This window comes from Lissotriton vulgaris, chromosome 11, assembly GCF_964263255.1.
Source record: "Lissotriton vulgaris chromosome 11, aLisVul1.2, whole genome shotgun sequence".
NCBI lineage: Eukaryota > Metazoa > Chordata > Amphibia > Caudata > Salamandridae > Lissotriton > Lissotriton vulgaris.
Genome location: NC_141699.1, coordinates 346,816,104 through 346,833,601, shown reverse-complemented (window position 1 = coordinate 346,833,601; position 17,498 = coordinate 346,816,104). Strand labels below are relative to the sequence as shown.

The 17,498-nt window shown below is 42.6% G+C and overlaps 1 protein-coding gene across 1 annotated transcript in view; it reads right to left on the bottom strand.

Moving 5' to 3' along the window:
- The window catches only part of C11H5orf52 (chromosome 11 C5orf52 homolog), a 210,403-nt gene that overhangs the window by 121,699 nt on the left and 71,206 nt on the right, over positions 1–17,498 (bottom strand). The gene's annotated exons all lie outside the window — the stretch shown is intronic.

The following is a 17,498-nucleotide window of genomic DNA, read 5'->3' as shown; positions in this document are numbered from 1 at the left end:
TCCCATTGAAAATTAGCACAAAGCATTGGAGTACCTAGAGTGTATATGCAGATTTTTAGGTTGAGCCAAACTCTCCACAGGTTTGTGATTGGCATTTCAACCACTGAGAGAGCTCTCTAGTAACTACTTGTGAATCTACGTCTCTCTTATTGAAGTGTTGTAGAAGTACTGTCAGTTTGCAGAAAACACTCCTTTCAGCTGAAAGTCATTTTGAAGAGAAATCAGAGTGTGTTACTCAAAGACAAAGATTACACACACCAAAACATGAACTGTCAAAGCATGCAATCCAGATGTACTTGCACTTACCATGAATAAAGGTTCATAGAGATAGCAGGGTATGAAAACATATATTTTTAAAAATAAACAAATGATTTGAAATCTGTAATCTTGACTCATTACTATGAACCAGCTTTGGCAAATAATTAATCCTATGGAAAACAGGCACAAACTATTAAAATTGCAAAAATGTGTATGCATGTTTTTATTATTCTAAAGCCACCCACCCTCATTTTGCTACAGGTTATTTGAAGCAGTTGCTTCTGACTTGACCTGGACCTAGGTGGAACTGCAGCTTCATGAAAATATTTCAATGCTTTTGCAGTTGACTTGTGAGAGACACCTAGTAACAACTAATAGAAGTGCAGCCTCTTGTAAGAATTTCAATGCTTTTTCACTTGACTAGAAAGTGACACCAGTAACGAGAGCTGGAACTGCAGCTTAGAGTAAGAATGTCAGTGGTTTTGCATCTAGCTCAGAAGGGACACCCAATAATGACTGGTGAGACTGTGGCTTCATGTAAGATTTTCAAGGCTTTTTCATTGGACTAGTAAACGAAACCTAGTAAGGACTTGTGAAACTGCAGCTTCGTAAAGAATTACAATTCTTTTGCATTCGTCTTTTGAGGGACACTTAGTAATGACAATTGGAACTGCAGCTAATTAAAAGCATTTCAATGCTTTTGCATTTGACTTGTTAGGGGCACATAGTAACAACTAGTGGAGCTGCGGCTTGATGTAAGAATTCCAATGCTTTTGCGTTTGACTTGTGAGGGACACCTAGTAATAATTTGTGGAACTAAACCTTCACTAAAGAGTATAAATGGTTTTGCATTTGTATCAGTAGGGTCTTGATGAACTGCAACTCTGGGCAGAAAAAGGAATTTAGAAGATTTTGCATTTGAATCGAGAGGGACCACTAGTAATAACTTGAAGAAGTGTATATATCGCCAGTAGTTAATTATAGTTAGCACCTAGTCTCCATAGGAAAAATGTTTTTTTTGTTTTGCCAATAAATTTGTTGCCGTTTGACGAATCCTTACGACATTTTCAAAACTAGTTACCCACTCACTGTAGTGCTGTCTTGAAAGTTTTGGGGTGATCTGTCAAGGGGTGGCTGAGAAAAAGGGGGGGCCCAAAACACATTTTCCCCAAACAATTTCCAATAGGGACTGTAGACATAGCTACAGCCCGAACCTCTGAACAGAATTGCACCAAATTTGGCAGAAAGGTAAATATTGGTCCAGAGAAGTGCCTTTGTCTGAATTGGTGTAAATCGGTTCAGTGGTTTTATATCAATCAAAATCTAAATTTGTATATATAGGGGCGTGGTTCCTCTGGGAATCTGACAGTCCCTGTGCTCAAATCTGATTGGCTGCCAGCATTTGAACCAGGAAGTGTTGCCAGCCGACTCTGCTGCAACTGAGTTTCAGAAACAAAGTGTTATTAAAAAGAGTAGGGGGGTTTTCTGCAGGGCAAAAAAAAAAACATTTTTTAATTTTGTATATTTTCAGTGGGAGCCATGCTAGATCCACAGCTCCCGCCTGAAAAAAAGAAGAAAAAGTTTTGTTCCTTCTGAGTAATGATCATTTGTTTGTTGTACATAAGGTCTTACATTTTTCATTGAAAATCCTTAAATTGTTCTTTGAGATTCAAAAAATAAGAAAGAATCATTTTTCAAAATAAAATATAAATAAAACGACACATTTTGGTCACCAGTAACATTTGTTCCATGGTCAGATGTTCAAACTCAAAATAAGAGGGTAAAAGAATTGGCAGCACATGCAATCTCTTTTGTTGTTCTGAAAAAAAGAAGAAGCAAGAGCTCCTGCACCTTTGTAATCTTAAGCCCCTCTCCCGGCTTGGTCCCGGGGGCATTAGGAAATATAAATATCAGGGAGTGCTGCTGCAGCACTCCCCACGCCTCAGGGGCTGCCACCTCTCCAGGGGACTTAAAAATATGTGTGCGGATGGACCAACCCTTAGTTCGCCACCTCCCGGGGTCAAATGAAGGTAAATAAAAGTTGTGGGTCACGTGCCCCCTGCAGCTGCCGGGACCGCCACCTCCCCGGGATACTATAAACAAAAATCTATGCTGATGGGCTTTCTGGTCCCACCCCGGGACATCCAACTCCCTGGGGTGCGAGTGGGCTGGGTGAACCCGCTCACGACCCGGGGACCTCCACTTTCCTTGGGCCGATATTTAAATAAATGCAGGGGGCCCGCATGGCCCCCTCACAAACCTAGGCACTCCCAACTCCCTGGGGCACTTTCAAATATATGTGCAAGCAGGCCGGCTAGGCCCGCCTGCACCCTGGGGACTGCCACATTCCTCAGGCAAAACATAACATCAATGTGGAGGCCTGCACAGACCCCCGACAACCCTGGGGACCACCACATACCCAGGGCTAAATTGTACAATGCGATGAAGGGAGGCCGTGCAGCCCCCCTTGTGAAGTCATTTGTGGCCATGGGGACCACCACCCCCCCGGGCCGGGCCCTCAGGGCTGATATCGTCCCAGGGAGGGGGCCACACCCCCATACTAAAATAAAGATGGTTTTTCAGGTGTGTTTTCCCTGCAGTTCCACCTTGTAAAGTTATCTGTTGAAGATGCTCAAGCAACAATCACATTGGCAAAGTTATAGACACAAGGTCACTGGAGACATTTCTTCAGTGTCCTTTAAGCAGCCGTAGTGTAGGAGAGGCACTATACATTTACCCAACGAGGTATCACTTACTAATTAGCCAGATGAAAGTACTCCAGTAGACGTGTTTTACAAAATTGTGGCATCATGGACAAATATGCAGGGCAAGATTCATTCTGGCACGATGTTCATTTAACAGGAATGAAACCGCAGTGGCAAGCATTTACAGATCTAAGCAACGCAGATGCCCACATTGAAACTCCGCTTCTGTAAAGTACTAATCATCCTAACTTCCTACACATGGCCAAAGCAAAGCAAGTGTGGTTTCTCTGCATTTTCAATGAAAAGTTATCTGTAATCCGTGATGGAGGTGTTTGCATCCTTGCTTTTCTCGAGCGCGATATCTCACACAGTCTCTGTGATGAGCGGATTCTTTCTTGTCATCTGCTGCTGAGACCAGAGATCATGTTCTAAACTTTAAAAAAGCAAGAAGTATGTAAACTTGCCTAGCAGCCACGCCCATTTGTTCCTCCCGCATATAGATGAGCTAAATGGAATGTCATCCGGCCCTTTTCCCAGGATGATGGATAGCTTTCTAAAAGGCCCTCCCCCAACCATCGTGTTTCCTGACAATTTTGGAGACGAGGTCTTGATGCCTAGGAATACGATCACATCTCTAAGAAGCACTTACTTCTGTAAAGTACAAATCATCCAAGTGTGTTTTCTCTGCAGTTCCACCTTGTAAAGTTATCTGTTGAGGACACTTGAGCAAAAATCATATTGGCAAAGTTACAGACAAACAATTACTGGAGACATTTCCACAGCGTTCTATATAGCGCTGTATTGTAGGAGATGCACTATACATTCACCCAACCGGTACCACTTACTAAGTATTCAGTCGAAAGTACTCCAATTGGGTAGAGATGTTGCAAAATACGGTGACCTGTTCTTGGATAAATACGCAGGTCTGGATTCATTCTGGGACGATGCTCATTTCACAGAAATTAAACCTCAACAGATTACAGTTAGGAAATAAAATTGGAAAAACATTGAAATTCACTGAAAAAAATAAAGATTACAGGAACAATATAGTTGGGAAATACAATTAAAAAAACCTTAGAAATTCACCGCAAACATCGAAGGATGTTATGTGATGTAATATGTGAGGTCATAAGCAGGTCATTGCGGCCCTAAGTTACAGTTAGCTAAGGTAACTATAAAGGTAAATTTCTCTGGTTTTGTAAAATCTGAGCCTAACAATGTCTTTGTAACCTTTTATTTTTGCAGTGAATACGATAGTATTGTCACTTTCCATGAGAGTGCCACCAAATCGCTCATTAAATATCGTCACAAATCACATCACAAAAATAGGCAACACATGAATCTCACCTACAGACAAAGGCAGGCTCTCATCTCCTTAGCTGAAGATAAGGAAGTTATCATACGTCTTGCAGGCAAGGGAGGTAATGTGGTCTTACTGGACAGGGATATGTACATCACTGAGGCCCTAAAACAACTCAATGACAACCAGATTTTACACTCCCATTTCCAGGGTAATCTACACTAGTCGTATTACCACAATTTGGGACAAACTGAGCGAGTGGAGGGACAAATGCAGTCTGGAGTGGGAGGAGTATTGCTTCCGCAAGAATAATATTAATAATAATAACCTTGAATTTGTAAAGCACACAGCTACCTCCAAAGTGGTTTCCAGGCAATGGGGGCCCTCAGCAAGATTGAGCGAGCTATTGCTCAGCGTCACATGGTGCTGGGCTGACCTGCCGCAGGCACCAGGGATTGAACCGTGAACCCCGTGGTCCGGAGTCAGGCACCCTGGCCGCTGTGCCACACCTCTTCCATCACCAAGAAGAACCATCCCAAACTCTCTGTCTTCTACTTACTTCCTAACGTGCACGAAGACCCCCTCATTCCACCAGGGCACCCTATAGTGTCTTCCAAGGGTAGTGTACTGGAACACATGTCCAAGTACATGGACCATTTTCTCAAAGACCACGTTAGCAATCTTTCTTCAGGGACACCAAGGATTTTTTAGTGAAAATACAGGGTATAGAAGGGGAGGATGACTTACTTCTCATTACTATAGAAGTTCACACCCTGCATACCATTATAGTTCACAAACAGGGCCTTGAGGCTTGCCAACATATCCTCCGCAGGAGATATGTCAGATTTAGAGACCACACCATGATGATCCTAGACATGAGAGAATACTGTCTGAGTAATAATACCTTTCTGTTTGATGGGGTTCTCTACAAACAAAGCACCGTGGCTGCCATGGGCTCATGCTTTGCTCCCCGTTTTGCAAACCTGTTCCTGGGCCTATGGGAGGAAGAGATCTTTGCCAGTACTGAACTCTAACTGGAGCTTGCACAGGTCATGGTGTGGCTCAGGTACATCAACGAACTGTTCATTATCTGGAGGGGTTTAGAGAAGGAAGCTGGTGATTTCATCAGGAAACTCAACACCAATAATCGTAACATACTCCTCACGAGCAATATAAGTAGTACCACGGCTGAATACCTGGATGTTAGTGTCATGATCCGTTGACTTTACCCAGTTCTGGGTACACTACATGCTACAAAAGAAGACTGTGGTCTCATGTACGCAGGATAGAATGCTTTCTTTATCTTCAGTTACGTTGTAATCATAAATGACTTGTTACATTTGCCAATGCTTGTTTGCAAAAGGACTCGCCATGAGTTTTTTTTGCCAATGCTTGTTTGCAAAGGGACGTGCCACATTTCTAACCCCTTTTGTCCCTTTACAGCACCAGTAATTGTATGCATGTGCCGCCATGTTTACGCTCCCGAACAGTATAAATACCCACCACACCCCATACTCCACTGAGTTGAGACACATCGGGGATCGTGGTTGCTGTGGAACGGAGTCATCGGCGCTCGGCAGGTCATCCTCCAGAAACCTTTACCTTGGATTCAGGTAGGATTGTGCCATTTTAACAGTCCGCTCGACTTTATGTGTAAAACAGAAAGCTGACTCTTTATTCTTGTCACTGCCGGAGCGGCTTTCCAGACTGCTTCAGGCACTGTTAAGTGTTCAGCGGAGTGACTGATTTTAGGAGATTAGAGTCATTGTGAACGCTCGGAAGGAGCAAGCTGGTTAATGAGAGGAGGGTCATTGAGAGGAGCGTGTTTCTGGAAAGACATAATTGTATTTCAGTGTTTACAGTGTGATTTCTTTATCTCTCAAGGAGAGTGTATGCTGGATACGTTTATTCTTTTGTTTGGCAACACGTTTATTTTCCTTTTACAAACAGACGCAGTATGGTACAAAACTAACCACAATTGCTAAGAGTAACCGAAGGAATGTATTGGGCATATTACAAATGACAAGAACAATCCAAAGAACGTATTTGGGCATCAATAGCACATAGAAGAGAATATTCAGATGCTAACTCTTCAAGGCATAACTGTTTAAAGGCAATAAGTACACAGAAGTGGAATATCAAGCAAAACATATGGGATCCCAGACATATAAACTAAGTAACCCATTATCAGGACTTCCTCTACTTGGTTGTGTGGCATTTCTTTTCTTTTCAGGTATGCTATGTTCAAGTGATATATGATTATGCATGTATAGCAATTATATATAGTGCCAAGAGAGTAATCAACAGGTATTAATCAGTGACAATCATCTTGTTCCGGGTCTCCTTTCCCGCAGTACCCTCCCAAACTACCCTTCCCCTCATCTAGCCACTTTGATCCTCTGTATGCCCATAAAATTAGAGTCGAAGCTGCTGGAAGGTGGGCCTCTTGAGGGTACTGCTCCTGAGGAACACTCCACATAAGATATGGTCTGACAGAATAATCCGCCCACTATATTTGTTCCCCCTTGAAGAACCGGATTTTAGAACCCAGCGGCGCCAGGGGCAAGCACAATGTCTTCGGGTTCACCTGTCTTAGAATACAGAGACACGGGATACTTCTCGGTGACGTCAAAGATCACATTTATTGGCTGCAACCAGGAACAGAGGTCTACGAAGTACGACACAAGTAGGTTCGCTAGAGACTGCTCAATTTTCGTATTGCGAGACATTGTCTTTTATGCTAAAAATCACATTCCTGACAAACACCCATTATTTACAAACTGTCCAATCAAAGGTAACATTGCAAAAGGTATCGCATGACGACAATCCCACTTTTCGGTTGTCCAGCTCACCATCAATTACACGGGAAAGCCCAACATTCTTGCTCGGACAGGCCGGACAAACCCATAATAAAAGACCACAACCCAAACTATAAACAGGCCATAAAAGAAGGAACAGAAACAGATGTTAAGCAAGATAAAGGGGTGTGTGCGTGTATAATAAACTCAGCAATGTACTGCTCTTTGATCTCTATCTCAATCAACTACCGGACAAGGAACTGGCTTCACAAGGGTAGCTTCAGGCAACAAGGTCAGTTCGTTCAGGTCATCTAAAAGTCAGCTAAAAAGTGTACGTGTCCGAAAGACTCGTTCGGCCGTAGTCATCGGCCTATATGAGGGCAACCACAAAATGGCTGCCGTACACAAAATGGAACCCGAGGGTTCAGAACGAAATCCCTGAATACGTAGTGAATCCATCGATCGAACATGACGAAAACACTCGTACATACCGCACTCGCCAATTACGGTTCTCTACTACTAAATTCGTAACGATACCATGACCTTTATGAAACGGGTTCAGAATTCACGGAACCTCACCCTGAGCAGTATCTTCAAGATGGCCACCTTAGAAGATCTATGTGCCATGTTGGGCAATATGGAGAAAGAGTTTTCTGCGGATAGGCAAGAAACAACTGCATTAACAAATAGTCACTCAACTGCAATCACAGTTAAAACCCAGAAATCCAGTAACTTCTGTGACAACCAGCATCATTCTAGGACCAGCTGTCTCGTTGACTGTTCCCCTTACGGTTCCGTTGGCTTCCCCCAGAGAGGTCTGCAGGAGAACCAAACAAATTCCAAACCTTTTTGACCCAAGTACAACAAAATTTTATGGTTAAGCCCACATTCTTTCCTGACGTGCAATCTCGTATAGCATTCCTGATTTCGTACCTTAGTAAAACGCTGCCATGTGGGCAGTCCCGTTGATGCAATCAGATGATCCTTCACTCCATAGCTGGACTCGGTTCAAAAGTGAGTTTGAAAAAGTTTTTGATCAAAGAACCATTACAGGGTCAGCTGATCAGGAGTTGCTCGAGCTGAAGCAAGGCAATACGGATTTGGTCCATTCCTTGACACACTTTAACCATTTGATCGCTGAAACAAATTGGCCTGAGGACAAAAGGGCTGCATTGTACTACCAAGGTTTGCAAGATGAGTTGAAAGACCTTATTGCTTCCATTGATCCACAACCAAGAACTTTTGAAGACCTCATATCGGTAAATCTCAGATTATATCATATAGTGACAGACCATTGAGGAGACAAGAAACGTGTAGACCCCGTAGTTGTAACACGGCCATAGGAAATAAGACACTCTTTCACTCCAGATACTAGTGAACCCATGCAAATAGGAGGTATTACTAAACCATTGACCTCGGAGGAAAAAGAGTACTGTTGCAAAAACTGACTTTGTTTATATTGTGCCAAGAAAGGCCATTTTGTGAAAGACTGTTTAGCAAAACCGAAAGGAGGGTTTACACGAGATACCACAGCCTTCAAAATGGGAAACTAGTCAACTTGAGGAATTACCAGGAGACTTCCTCTGGTACATCTTGTCCATCTCCTGATCAATCGGTGGCCAACACCCTACAAATCTCAGTTACTTATTTAATTATGAATGTTCAGTTTACTATTTCTGCTTAATTGACCCGGACAGCAATAGTTATGGTGGATTCTGGAGCCACCGGTAATTTCATTGATGCTACCTTTGCCAGAAAGTTAGGTACACCTACACACCAAAAACAAAAAAACAGAAATGGTTCATGCAGTAGATGGTACTCAGTTAACATCAGGCTTAATTACTCACTCTACCATCGAAATAACAATGACTTGTGTTACTCAAGATCAAACACATGTTGAAGATATTTCTTTTGTTGTTATAGATGCACCCCAATTTGGCATCATATTAGGTATGCCCTGGTTGACAGAGCATAACCCCACATTTTTTTGAGCTAAATGAGAGTCACTTTTCATTCAGATTGGTGTAAACAGGAAGGTTTATATTCTCAGACAAAGATGTCTATTTCTCAATCACCAATAACTACAAAAAATAATGCACACTACATAGCCACGGTCGCGGAACAAGACATTGAGTTGCCCGCAATATATGAATCATTTAAAGATGTGTTCTTTGAATAAAGTGCCGACCACCTGCCACCTCATAGGTCTTACGACTGTGAAATCGATTTAGTAGCTGGATCCAAAATCCCATGTAGCAGGATATACACACTCACAGAACAAGAAAACAAACATTTGCGGGAATACTTGGACAAATATTTTTAAAATGGGTTTATTAGACCTTCTAAATCTCCGGCCGCCTCCCCTCTGTTCTTCGTACCCAAGAGTAATGGTGATTTGTGCCTATGTATTGATTACCATGCTTTGAATTCCATCACGATAAAAAAACGGTATCCTTTACTGTTGATTCCCGTTCTCTTGGACCAAGTACAAACAGCAACCATTTATACAAAATGAGGTCTACGAGGGGCATATCATATTGTACTCGTACGAGCCGGAGATAAGTCGAAGACGGCTTTTCGGAATCGCTTTGGCTTGTTTGAATATTGTGTAATGCCTTTCTGCTTATGCAATGCCCCTGCCACCTTTCAATTTTTTATAAATCACGTTCTTCAGGATTATTTATGTCATGGCTTACATTGAAGATTTACTGATTTATTCTTCCTATATTGAAGACCATGAAAAACACATGACAATCATTCTAGCTACCTTGCGTCAACATGGTCTCTATTATAAGCTATCAAAATGTGAATTTCATACATACAAGGTTGAATTTTTAGGTTTCATACTTTCACCGCAAGGAATTACTATGGCACCTAGAAAAATACAAGCAATTTTGAAATGGCCAGACCCAACCTTGGTAAAAGATATCCAAAGGTTTCTAGGATTCGCACATTTTTACAGACGTTTTATTAAGCAGTTCTCCACCACATTAAGTCCTTTGACTCATTTATTAAAGAAAAATGCAAAAATCCATTGGACTCCAGAAGCAAAAAGTGCCTTTCGACAAATAAAAGAAGCATTTACAACAGCCCATGTCCTTCTACATCCTGATACTAGCCAACCTTTTATCATAGAAGCGGATGCTTCTGATGCTGCCATAGGTGCCATTCTTTCTCAGAAAAATGAGCAAAGTAAACAACTACACCCAACTGCAATCTTGTCAAAATAATTCTTACCAGCAGAAGTATACTTAACAGTGGCTGAGAAAGAACTATTAGCCACCGCCTTGCTTTTAAATAAGGGCGTCATTATTTATTGGGGGCAAAACATACACTAACTGTCTATATGGACCACCAGAACCTCCAACCTTTACGTTGTGCTAGAGCACTGACCCCAAGGCAATTACGCTGGACATATTTTTCGCAGAGTTTGATTTTATTATCACATTCAGACCAGGAACAAGTAACAACAAAGCAGATGCCTTCACATGAAATGACATAACACCAGAAGAAACTACAAAGTCCATACCCCCTCTATGGTACCAAAGAATCAGATTATAGGAACTACCATGTCAGAACCATTCTTTCAGGAAATAAGACAACAAATGCCATTACACAAAGTAATAAAATGGCAACAAAGAGACAAACGGAGGCTCATTATACAAGGATTACCTTTCCACAACATTTTGTTATAGGTACCATCAAAATCATTGTAAAACAAGTATTCAATTGGTGTCATACAAGACCCATAGCGGGACATCCAGGTTTTACTAAAAAACAAGACTTGATGCAACATAATTTTTGGTGGCCCACATGGAAAAAGATGCGGTGAGCTATGTGCAGCAATGTGATACCTGTGCCCAAACAAAAACTGAACATGGGTGTAAAAAAGGATTGCTGATACCACTTCCAACTCCAACACGTCTTTGGGAAAATATTTCCTTGGCCTTTATTACGGATTTGCCAAAAGATCAAGGTAAAACCACTATTTTAGTAGTTGTGGATTAATTGTCCAAAATGGCACATTTTATAGCGTGTGACAAGATACCTACAGCAACTCAATTAGTGAATTTATTACTACAACAAGTGGTAGTGTTGCATGGCTTACCCCGAACAATAATGTCGGACAGAGATGCACAATTCACTTCCAAGGTTTGCAAAGCAAGGTGCACAGTAACATGTGTACAAGCTTTTATCCAGAAACTGATGGCCAAACAGAGCGAGTGAATCAAGTACTCAAACAGTATTTACAATGTTATTTATTCAAGACACAGGGTTCCTGGATGGACCTTTTATGGGAAGCTGAATTTGCATATAATAATCTAAAACACACTTCCATTCATATGTCACCTTTTTTTGCTAACCATGGATGTCACCCATATTGTTCACCATTATTGATGTCACAATTAAAAACAAACATACCATTGTTAGACACTCATTTACAGGAAATAACTACGGTCATGAAGAACTTACAACAAAACTTACAAAAAGTTTGCTGATCAGAAACGTAAGGCAGGGCCACTATATAGACCAGGAGATGTTGTATGGCTCTCTACAAAAAAAATTAAATTCAGGAAAAGATACTAATTTCATCCACGATTCATTGGACCTTTTGAGATCGCGCAATGCATCAATCCAGTAGCATTTAAATTACATTTATCAAAAACCATGAAAATATACCCAGTATTCCATACTTCGCTACTGAAACCAGCATGGAAAAAGAAAAGACCTAATCCACCACCTCTTCTTATTGGAGATAAAGAGAAGTACAAAGTACAAAGTATTAAAAACAGTAAATGTATCAAAGGCAAGCTAAGGTATTTGATTTTGTAGAAAGGCTATGGATCAGAAGAAGATTCATGGGATCCAAGTAATGCAATCTATGACCCACGATTGATACAAACTTTTTCACAGACATCACCCTAACACTCCTGTGTGAATAGGACTGTTGGTACTTTTGATGGGGTGAAATGTCATGATCCATTGACTTAACCCAGTACTGGGTAGACAATATATCCTACAAAAGAAGACTATGGTCTCATGTAGGCATGATAGAATGCTTTCTTTATCTCCAGTTACGTTATAATCATAAATGACTTGTTACATTTTCCAATGCTTGTTTGCAAAAGAATGTGCAATGCGTTTGTTTGCCAATGCTTGTTTGCAAAGGGAAGTGCCATGTTTCTAACACCTTTTGTCCCTTTACAGCACCAGTAGTTGCATGTACTTGCCTCCATCTTTATGCTCCCGAACAGTATAAATACCTGCCATGCCCCATACTCAATGCAGATTATTGAGGACACTGACTTGAGATGCAGTGTGGATCGTGGTTGCTGAGGAACGGAGTCATCGGCACTCAGCAGGTCATTCTCCTGAATCCCTTGCCTTCCATTCAGGTAGGATTGTGCCATTTTAACAGTCCGCTTGGCTTAATGTGTAAAACAGAAAGCTGACTCGTTTATTCTTGTCAGAGCAGGATAGGCTTTCCAGACTGCTTCAGGCCTTGTTGATTGCTCCTAAAAACCACACTAGCCCCAGTATATACACGGGGAAGGGAACTAGAGGCACAGGACGCTAGGAGCTAGCCAGCCTCCAACATATAATGTTAAAGACAAGTGGGGCTGCTCCTAGTAAAGTGACCTAAAGGTGCTTAAAACGGAATAGTCAATGTGGACATCTCACACACCACCTGGTGTCATGCTTCATCATTGGCCATCCTCGCCCTCTAAAAACTTGGTTTGATAGAGGGTGGCCATACACCTGACGACAGGGATGCAATTTTAAACTAAGTGGGGGCCTGTGAACAGTGAATGTGATTTAAAAACCATTACAGTTGTCAAATCAATTTTAATAAGGCGTGCAACTGTATGATATTAAAAAGGTGTTCGGTGACCTAGGGAATTATTAATCCCATAACCATGTGGTATATGTTTCTGCCTGGTGTCTCATAGGGGTATATGGAATTCAGCAGGACCTGTTTTAATATGGGCTTTGTCTTTACCACCTAATGGTAAAGATTAACCACTTGGTGGGGTGTCTGCAATCATTCCGCACTATGAGGGGGCTCCAAGTTTAGCCTGTGGGAGAAATGAAAGAAAGCATAAACAGGAATTGTAGATGCTCCTTGGTCACTTACTTGAATTCATCCAACACCACACTGATTAGCGCGTGTGGCAAAAAAAAGTGCATGACACGTGATAATCATACGTGCGAACGCCAATAACAACTTTGAGAGAGGGTCTCTCTTATATCTTACCCAAGATTCCTAAACTACGTTCGCCATGGGAGGGGTGGAGGAAGGCACCTCTAGTCACACTCTAAAGGGTAGAAGACAAAACCAAAGTGAACTTGTCAGGTTGAGAGTCACATTGATTTTTTAACAAAAGGGGCTCTCATTAGGTATATTTAGCGCATCTGCCCTCATATTTCAGTGTTTACAGTGTGATTTCTTTATCGCTCAAGGAGAGCGTATGCTGGACACGTTTATTCTTTTGTTTGGCAACATTTTTATTTTAATTTTACATACAGACGCCGTATGGTACAAAACTAACCACAATTGCAAATAATAAACCAAAGAACGTATTGGGCATATTAAAATTGATGAGAACAATCCAAAGAATGTATTTGGGCATCAATAGCACATCAAAGAGATTATTCAGGTGCTAACTCTTCAAGGCATAACTGTTTAAAGGCAATATGTGTACAGAAATGGAATATCAGGCAAAACATATGGGATCCTAGACATATAGACTAAGTAACCCATTATCAGGACTTCCACTACTTGGTTGTGTGGCATTTCTTTTCAGGTATGATATGTTCAAGTGCTCTATGATTATACATGAATAGTTATTATATATAGTGCCAAGAGAGTAATCAACAGGTATTAATCAGCGACAATCATCTTATTCTGGGTCTCCTTCCCCGCATTACCCTCCTTAACTACCCTTCCCCCCATCTAGCCACTTTGATCCTCTGTTTATTCATAAAATCGGAGTCAAAGGTACTGGAACTTGGGCCTCTTGAGGGTGCTGCTCCTGAGGAACACTCCACATAAGATACAATCTGACAGTCAGACTAGAAATCAGACCAAATAAAATACACACAGAGCTCCTCCGCAAAGTCACTGCTTGTGGACGATGGCGATTCCTCCTCCGACTCCATTGGTGCGGTCTCTGCGGGTGATCTTGAAGCCGTCTGGGATAGCTATGGCGATGTCTGGTGCAGAGGAGTCGTTCAACCAGGTCTATGTCAGGAAGGCGACGTCCGGGGGATGTTGTGTTGAGCAGGTCCCAGACCTCGACGGTGTGTTTGCGTGTGGAGCGAGTGTTCAGGAGTATGCATCGGAGGTGGTTGGGGTCTTCCTTGGCGGGTGGTTCATCCGCTCTGAGGCTGGTGTAGCTGCAGTTTCGGCAGGTGAAGGGATCGTGTGTGCGTTTCAGGGCGGCCTTGAAGCAGGTGTGGGTCTGTCCGGAGTTGAGAGCATGAAGAGTGCCGGCGTCGTAGTGGCGGGGCCAGGGGTTCTGGTGCTGGGCCCGTTCAGGTGCAGACGGGCACAGACGGTCTTGCCATAGGTGCGCCCGCTGAGCCATGATGCACTATGCACGAGAGAATCTCTACAGGAAGCAAAGTCTATTCGTCTCTAAGGTGAATGGCAAGTTCCTTATCCTGATTCAAACTCCCAGGGATCTTTTTTTTTGGAAGTCAATGATGTACTTCGACTCCCTCTTCCTAAGTTTGAGAACTCTGTCTCCTCCTCTGAGATCATTCATAGTGCATCAGAAACCTAGTAATTTTTTGAACAGCGTCATTTTTGTATTATTGTATTTTCAATGTTTTCTTATCTTATCTCTTTACTTGCTGTACTCTTCTTTCTATGTTTCTTTTGCAGGAGGAAAGGAAGGGACCCACCCACACAGCACCCACCGACACGGATTCCCAACCCTTTTCTTCATTGTAACCCCTGGAACGTCAACTCAGTTAAGAATTACCATGCACGGTGTAAGCAGTTTTCATTATTGAGGATATCTTGTATTAGGCTATAGGTGTGTCACATTTTGTCTGGGCACTTGCCCGTTACTGGTACTTGGCAGCCCCAGGAACCCGGGGTTCAGGTTCTCATGTGTTAGTGGCCCTGGCGCACCTCTGGGCTTGTCATTTCGCCACCCTGTGAACTTTACGAGACCAATCAGGCACTGTGCCAATACTTGCACTGCCCCCTTTGGTTCATCTTTGTATACTTCACGGCTCTCTGCATAGAAAAGCTATCTGGTTTCACTTTTTCTGCCCATGCTTGGTAGTTGAGTGTGTACCCCATGAGACACCTCATGCATTATGCATGCCAACATGTATTATATATTTTACAGCGTATGTTAAATTCAGGTTACATTTTCTTATGGTGCTTGCACCATTTGGTTTCATTTTTGCCATTACCAGTTGTGTTTGCGACACCATTGTAGTATGGCCGACATGTTATTGTTCCTCAAGTATTCTTCTTTTCTTTCCTCCATGTGTTTCTAAAGGCACTGGATTGGTGTGTACATTACACGGGATCAAGGATGCTGGGCAGCCACAACACGTTGTGTAATAAACAGTTTTTGCAACCACTACCGTGGTCCGAGGGTACTAAATCCTAAGAGCGCGCCTACTGGAACTTATGTGATAGCCGGTATGCTCTGTCAGCATGCCCGCCACTTCCCAAGGTTCCCGTGGTGCACATGCTTACAGAGCATACCGATTATCACATAATTCGTCCTTCACCAAATACTATTGTCTATTGGTTTGCATTTTTCTTGTTCCTGCCACAGCCCATAGCATAAAACAATGGCTATTTTACGGGGACATAAACATAGTGTCACTCAAAAAACAATTCCTCAACAAATGGTAGAAGGCACTTGACTTAACCAGTGATTGCTAGTATCTATCTATCTATCTATCTATCTATCTATCTATCTATCTATCTATCTATCTATCTATCTATCTATCTATCTATCTATCTATCTATCTATCTATCTATCTATCTATCTAACTACTGAAAGTTGCAATATCGATTCATCAGCATATACCAGCATTGGCATAGTTACTTGTCCTATTGAAATCAAGCAAAATTTATTGATGTAACAAAGGTGGATCTGCACATTTTTACGTTGAAGCCACACCCCCTCAACATGGTGTAGGACGTTTGAAGCAGTTGCATATGACTCAAGAGGCACATTTAGTAACAACTTGAGTTAGTTCAGCTTTGTAACAGACTTGCTAAGCAGTTGCTTCTGACTTGAGAAGCTCAGCTTCCGATTGCCATTCGGGGTTAGGGCACCCACCACTCACCACTGCAGCCTCTCCTTAAGACGATGGCTTGAGCTTGTTAACTGTCCTTATCCTTTCCAGTGGCTCCACTTGTATACGGGGTCACTGACCTTAGTATGCACAGGCTACAACCTGATCAGCACAGCAGCAATCCTTATGGCGGCTCCACCTAGCACACAGGGTCTTTGACTTCACTCCGCACATGGGCTACATCCCAGTCATCATGGCAGTGATGCTGATCAGAGCTTGCTTCATAGCTGCCACCTCTGACATACAGGGCCACAGACTAGAACCTGCCCATGATCAACAAACTGATGGTGAAGCAGCAGTCTCCTCACATCTTGCTACAGGGACCCACTCACCAGGATCGCCCACTAGAACTCAAACCCTTGAATTCTCTCTTCTTCCTCATAAGGCATACTAGTCTTAACAAGCAAGCAGGCACTGGGGCTCCAGATCCCAGGGGCAGGTGGGTTTGGATGTCTTCCGGTGCTGTTCTGTCATTCAGCTGGAGTGGCCGGCCTTACACTCCAGTCCTAATCGCAGGCAGGAAGTTTTGCAGCTCTTTTCCTCCTTGCACAGCCTGACTGGCTGCATGAAGGTTCACCATTTTGGAGGCCTCATGCTTCCCTGCATACAATCTATTTCCAGACACCAAATGTGTTTTAGGGTCTGAGTCTTTGAAGTTTGTTTTGAGGGTCTGCTTCCTTTTAAAAGACACTCTCCTCTGTCCTGCCCTTCCTCCAGGATGCAGCCTTTCACATCAGGAGCAATATACAATCTGATAGCCCCACAATGCAGGCCATGGAATTGACTATAGGTCCACACCTGGATGTCAGCCACAGTGATATGTGCCTCAAAAAGTTGCCCCAGCCCTACTCTTTATGATTTTCTTGTCAGCCCCATCTCCTTTTTTGAGATGTGCCCAGGCACCTTTCAGGCGACCACTCTCTGAATAAAAGAGCACCCTTTGAAATATACTGAAATCCTGCTTCTTTATTGCTCCAGTGTGTGTGCCACCCAACCCATAATTCTGTCTGCAGGGATTCCTCTACCTTCTCATTCTCCTCCAGTCAGGCCTGGGTCTCCCAAAATGGAACCCAGAATCGTCCAAGTATTGAACCATTCACAGGC